The sequence below is a fragment of the Triticum dicoccoides genome, chromosome 6B, assembly GCF_002162155.2.
Source record: "Triticum dicoccoides isolate Atlit2015 ecotype Zavitan chromosome 6B, WEW_v2.0, whole genome shotgun sequence".
Taxonomy (NCBI): Eukaryota; Viridiplantae; Streptophyta; class Magnoliopsida; order Poales; family Poaceae; genus Triticum; species Triticum dicoccoides.
The window spans coordinates 65,440,626-65,446,808 of NC_041391.1; positions in this window are offsets into that span (position 1 = coordinate 65,440,626).

Genomic DNA, 6,183 nt, shown 5'->3' on the forward strand with positions numbered 1-6,183 from the left:
GGCCGAATCGCCGGCCTCAACACCGCCTCGCCGCCCCGAAACAACTCCCCACCGCCGGTCCACCGCCGCCCCGGCCAGCCCACTAGGCCCCCCGCCCCCACCCTAAACCCTAAGATAGATAGTGGGGTACCTCTCCGGTGAGCCCCCGTCCCCACTGCAAGTGGTTCTTCCTTAACTCCGGCGAGCCCCCCCACCCCCTGAAAATCGCCTGACCCAAAAGTTGATTCAGTCGACTGAAGTGTAGCTAAATCAGAGCAGAGAAGTAGCACGAGCAAGGGGGAGAGTAGCAGCAGTAGCGCGAGCGAGTGAGCGAGAGCCAGAGCAGCAGCAGCTGAGCGAGAGCCGGAGCAGCAGCAGTAGATCCGGCTGGTATAGACGCCACCGTCGAAGGGGCCTCGCACTAGGGGAGAGCCACCGTGGAGATGTTGCCCGCGGCGCTGCCTTCAAGGTAGCAGCTCCATGGGGGTGCGGGATGGAGCACCGTCGGTGCCGGGAGGTCGAGTTAAGGAGAAGGTGCGATGATATGAGTGTACAACCTCTTTCATGGCACCGAGTAGGCCTCGGCTTCATCCAAGGAGTCGGTGAGTATGATGCGGTTCCGGTGGAGCAGGTTAAGGCGGCGCTGTGGGGATGGAGCAGCCGCGATAGACGAGGCGATCGTCGGAGCAGCTCCTTGGAGGTGGAGGACGGGGCGGCTGAACCGGTGGGACGACGAGATGGACGACGGATCCTCGGGAGGTGGACGAGGGACGTTGAGCTGTTGCGGTGGACGACATCGTCGGGGAAGAGGCTCTGGCTGGGCAGCGGTGAGGTGGCGGACGGAGGAGGGTGGGGTTTCGCGGCTAGAGCGGAGACATTATGGCGGCCTGGGATTTCGAATGGCACAAAGGAGGCGATGGGAGGGGGTGAACCATGACTTAGGGACGCGCTTGTCCAAAATGTAGGGTGTGTTACAATAGTACCCCCCACCGATTTGAACTAGCGGCCCTTTCGGCTCAGGGTTATAAGGGGGATTTCACGTGTCGGGATTTGGCAGCTGGAGGGGGTTTTCGCGCGTGTTGTAATTTCGGGATAGCAAGGCGCCGGTTGTGAAGGTTCTAGTTTTGGGAGCACGGTATCTAAATTTTCGGGGTATAACAAGGCACAGGTTGAATTTTGGGGACAAGCCTAACATGTAATATTGTACTTGTACGTACCAAATCAATTCGCACTTCCCTCAACCAAAAAGCAAACAAAAAAATAAAACTATTCACACCACACAAAGAGAGAGTCTTTCCCCGCTTTACTATACAAATGCTATTCAAAGCTGCTCCCTTCTTCCATCTAAATAGGGCCTAATGCATTTTTCGATGCTAACTTTGACCAAATATTAGAGCAATAATATATGACATGCAACTTACACAAAGCACACCGTTAAATTCGCGTGTGAAAGGAGCTTTCAATGATATAATTTTCACATTGTGCATGTCATGTACTATTAATCTTGTCAACAGTCGAAGGCGGTCTTAAAAACGCATTACGCCCTATATAGATGGAAGGAAGGAATATGAATCCATGTTATGTCCAATTAAATTTTTTCGCTTGGTGTATAATGCATGTAACCTACTCATACCAACATTTTAGTGCATTCCAAATGTCTATACTACGGCTGCAATTCGAACTAAATTTGAATTCATTTCTCTATTTCAATAAGAATCTACAATCATGATTGTTGCCAACTTCAACCATCATTCGTTTATTACCTTAATAACACACCACATGATTACTATAGAGATAGATATGAACTATGTGTACTACATGAACTCCAATTCTATTTTTTGAATACACTTGATGTTGATTCCAAATAATAGTACATTTGATGTACTAGCTATATATTCATAATGTAAACCATGTTCCATACGTACACCGTATTTATCACACAAAGTATAGTGCCCTGCCCCCTACATTATGACAAGTATTTAGACCTGAGCTGCAAAAGCCACACATTAGCCCAAATTATAATCAATGTTCTATATATTATACGTAGTACTAACAAGATGACCATGCATTCCATAGAACATCAACATGATCAAGGGGAGGCCTAATTTGCAAATATGGAGAGGGGTGTGGGTATCTTTTTTCAAAATTGCCATAGTTTCCTTCCCATCCGTCAGATATAAATTGGACGGCCTATATATTGCAGGATGGCAGTCACACCATCATCAACAACTCCATTTTTTATAAGAGTAGAGATAAAATATATAATACGTAGTATAACATGTTCATAACCACACCATGTGTATCACCGTTATATATATTCACACATGTGTCGGTTTAAAACACTATGATAAATTCTTCAAATATTCGAATTCACTTTTTATAATGAAGTATGATCTCTATTCGTCTTTTACACCCACACAATCCTCTTATCTTTGTAGCTAGTGCTAACTTTCTCTTGTGCATGCACATGCCCGCATCCCTCTCACCCTCCCTCAGCATTCTCTAGCTGCATCGCGCAAATTTGTCTTTTTACTTTAGGTCGTTCACCCATGATGTGTGTAGGCCCCACAGCTCCTTCTTTACGGCACACATCAATCGATATGCCTCTATAGCCAGGTGTGCCTAGCACAAACACAAGCTTCCCCTCTTCTCTTATCACCGTCCATGCCTCACTCCCACCACTCTTTTCATCGATCTCGTACTCGCACACTCCTTCTCCCTCGATATAGTATGCCTCTCGCACCACCTCCTAGATGCATCCCTCTCTCTATCCTTCTCCCCGTGCCTCATTTGCTTCTAACATACACATGCATGTATACCGATCAATCTCCCAACATATACCTAGGTCGACTTTAACTATTTCCCCCCATCGATCGACGTACCTCACAAGTTATGTCTCTCCGTTCTCTAACAAAGGATGATTGATCTTCCTATGTATTTACGTCTGCTTACCACAACCATATCGTCCCCCCTCATCATTCGTACATGCCTCCTGACCCGTCTCTCACACGCACATGCATAGACAGGCATCCATCCCCTCTCTTATTGATATTGCAGGTGTGCCCTCCGTTTGTCTAGCAAGCCTATCCCAATATTTGTTAGAAGCAACTCCAGTACCACCCCCTCTAACACTCTAGCTATGTCTCTCTCCCAACCGTATTCCTCTCCTGCACATATGCAGGGATGCCTATCGGTCTCCCTTAATACATGAGGTAGATCGATCTCTCTTAATACATGTGGTAGGCCTCTCTCCTCCTCCACACATATACTAGCCATTGTACCTCTATAGTTAATTAGGCCACCCTCCCCCCCCAAACACACCGATAGTCGAGCGTTGGTAGGTATCCATGCCACAGAGACAAACTGCAGCTGTCCCCTCTCACGTTCCAGTAGGCTAGCCACTCTATATCTTTGACGTGGGCACACAGAAATTCGATGGCACTCTTTATCGATCGCGCGCGCACACACACACATCATCCCTCTCTTCGATTCTATGGACACCTCAAGCCGATGATACCTCCACTCTCTTCTCGTGGATTGCCCCCTCTATATATATGATATATCCAGGACTCTATTTCACACACATTGCATATGTTACATTTTTTGATTGACCCCCCCCCCCAAAAACTCTCATGAACCCACACACTATATCTCTCTACGTTTGTATCTCTCTCACACAACACCACGTAGGTGGTGTACGTATACAAGAAGAGAATAGGTGCACCGTGCATGTACTCACGCTTCGTGCCCAGCCACACCCGCGCGGGTACACGATGGATTTCATTTCTATAGGAAATGGCAGCCCACGTGCTAATTTGACGCATGTAGTGGTTGTTTACCTACGGAGGTCTTGTACCACGCGTGCACGAAACAAAGTTCGACTTGATGCATTGGCGCGTTATTTTTAAATGAAGTTATATCGCTCAATGGCACATACACAGAATATAAAATGAATTTTATGGAGAAAAAGGTAGTCCGCTCCACTATATACAATGGAGCCTGCCTGCCTGGTTTGTCTCTCTTCAGAGTATCGCACACAAGGCTGCAGTGGCCTCTCTTTCTCTCTCACCATTGGTCACTGATCCGGCCGCATCTCGTCCGCCAATGGAAAGGGAGGATGTGCATCGTTTCTACGTTCGACGGCACCGAGGCAGCACGTCCCGATTTGTGGTACATGTCATTCTTTGTGACCAAGCTCCAGCACGGTAGGTCCTACGCCACTTGCTCGCTGCCGCAGTATGGGCAGATTCCGCCTGCTGCCGCTCACCTAGTTACATCCCGACGACCTCCAGGTATCCCCTCCGTCCTTGCTCCACTGCCCGTCTTTCCACGTCGCTGCATGTGGATCTTCCATAGTTCTTCGCCCAAAATGTAGCTCGTCCGGCGTACTTTCCATATTGCAATCTCGTCCTCACACTGTCTTAGACAAACACAACCGTGTTGTTATCTTCCCTTAGGACAAGGAATATGCTTCTTTTTTGTCATCGCATGTGTCATCAACTGTTATTGGCCAGTAATTATTTCCTTTCTACCTCTTTTTCGCAAATAGGGCTATCCATTTCACCTCGTTGTATTGCGACCTTTTGGTGAACTGCACAAATCACTTTTTTCTTAAGAGTGTTTTGTGCAGTTGTACTAAAATGTCACACAGGCGATGTCTCTACATTTTAGGGCGACTGCACAAAGGGAGATTGGTTTTGCTCTATCCTCCTCATCCAACTCCAAGCCTAATCTTCTCCAACTAGTTAGTCTTAAGAGAGACTGCAAAGGTGACCGACTTCTATTTGTGTGTTTATTGTTTCATCAGCAATCCTCTATTATCGTAATCACACTTAATATCGTTGGAACAGGGACGCTCAGCTCTATTTTAGTGGAACTGCACAAAATGATCGGATTGTTCCATGCTCCAGACAACTATTTTTTTCCCAACATGCCTTGTTGATTTAGCCAGAGCTGGGGGGATATTGCTGCCAATGAAAGCATGGATCAATTTTAATTTAACACCTTCTCACAACTTTGTCTTCAGTTGTGATGTAAATATTAGCTCTGATCTGCAAATAATTGAGATGCATTAGCAAGGAAGTTAGTTTTTTATTGTTTCCGAAGAGCATCGATGGCAAGACACACGAAACAAAAGTTGAAAGCTCACACCATTGTACAATTTCATGTCGCTGGAAAATTATTTAGTACGTCAATTATGTAAACAAATGCTGGAAGCTTGATAGCATTGCCAGAAGCCTCTTCAGCATCCGGGTCCATGTTCCAAGCTCAAAATTATACTCTTTCATTCCTAAATATTTATCTTTTTACAATTTTCAAATGGGCATATTTTAGAGTGTAGATTCACTCATTTTCCTACGTATGTGTACTCCCTCCGTTCCTAAATATTTGTCTTTCTAGAGATTTCAACAAGTGACTACATACGAAACAAAATGAGTGAATCTACACCCTAAAATATGTCTATATACATCTGTATGTAGTAGTCCATTTGAATCTCTAAAAAGACAAATATTTGAGTAGTCACTCGTTGAAACCTCTAGAAAGACAAATACTCCAGAGTATATTTAAGAACCGAGGGGGTAGGGCACAACCGCATGGGAGACTCAGCCCGGTCATTGTGCCGCATTAATAGTGAGTAATGAGCAGTCAAATCATAAGACCCACCTTTCCCACTGTAAGTTGCTTGGGAAAAGCAACCATCAATACGCTCTTCTTTGAATCCGCTCATACTACTCCATCTGTCACTGTTTATAGAGCGCGCTTCAGAAAAAGAAAAAATCTCTGGGACCAAGGCGACTAGTGGTCGGCCTAAAAAATAGCATTGGTAGTTATAGCACAACATCAATTACTAGAGGAAATAATGCGTACACACATGCATCCAGTGCTTCCACCCCAGGTACACACATGCATGCACTTACTCCACTCCGTAGTACATCGAGAGAAAATGGTGGACTTGATTGCGGCTACCATGCCCTAATTAATTGAGCATTAAACCAAACGCATCTAAAGTCTCTATGGTGGTGGAAATGCATTGAGATAAATGCATCATAATGAAGCGCGCCCTGTAAACTATGATCGAGGGAGGACTAGTATGAAGGTGCAAAACCAAGTACGCGTATGGACAGTCGGTCAATGCACCTCCTCTTGGCTTATCACTGACATGTGGGACCGGAGTGTGAGCAAACCGATCTCAATTGACGGAAA